Source organism: Geospiza fortis, unplaced genomic scaffold (genome assembly GCF_000277835.1).
Source record: "Geospiza fortis unplaced genomic scaffold, GeoFor_1.0 C13263446, whole genome shotgun sequence".
In the NCBI taxonomy this organism is placed as follows: domain Eukaryota; kingdom Metazoa; phylum Chordata; class Aves; order Passeriformes; family Thraupidae; genus Geospiza; species Geospiza fortis.
This window is the reverse complement of record NW_005065740.1, coordinates 1-738: the sequence shown is the minus strand read 5'-3', so window position 1 is coordinate 738 and position 738 is coordinate 1. Positions and strand designations below refer to the sequence as shown.

At 39.3% G+C, this 738-nt stretch overlaps 1 long non-coding RNA gene across 1 annotated transcript; it reads right to left on the bottom strand.

Annotated features, from left to right (window-relative positions):
* Window positions 1-121: 121 nt before the first annotated feature.
* Window positions 122-738, bottom strand: LOC115949458. The gene is made up of 2 exons (XR_004082904.1): window positions 706-738; window positions 122-449 (listed from the first exon to the last, which is right to left on the bottom strand). It is a non-coding gene; the product is annotated as an uncharacterized LOC115949458 (long non-coding RNA).

Genomic DNA, 738 nt, shown 5'->3' with positions numbered 1-738 from the left:
TTTTTTTTTCCTCTCCAGTGTTTTTGTTACACAGGAACTGGAGTGCTGCATTGCCTTAAGACCTATCACTGCATTGCCACTAGTTATGAGGGGATAAAGTTACATCTAATTCACTAATTCATTAAGGGAAAAACATTACTCTTCAATATGAAAGCCATTTATTGTTCAATACAGAGTCACTCATGCTCAAAAAGCAGGGAATAACATGTGGGGGAAACAGTAATACACAGATCAAACAGAGGAGGTTATTTCTCCCGAATTATAACTTGGCATCAACATGAATTGCAATAAATGGATCTTCAGCATCAGTATTAATCTGGAAATTAGCCTTTCCATCACCAGAAACAACCACCTGCTTTCCAGTACATTTGTTGTTCTCCTTTTGTCCAGAAATAACATCACAGTAGGTACCAGCAGGCAGTCCAGTTTGCACATCGACACTCATATTCCTATGAGAAAATAAACACGATTTATGCATTCTTTTTAAAACAGGTATCTCAAAAGGTGTGTAAGATTTCTGAACATGATCTTACTCCCCTAATTGAAAGGCATTGTAAAGCATGAGCTTTCTGATTCCACCCCTCCTCCACCCATTTTAGCTCTCTGGACCCAGCATGCACTCAAATAACTCATGTTGGATTGCTGATGAGGGATGCTATTGCTCTCTCTGGGGACACTGTTTGTGCCTTTGTGCCACCAACTTACCAGTTGTCATTATTGAAGATGATGAAGCCTTTA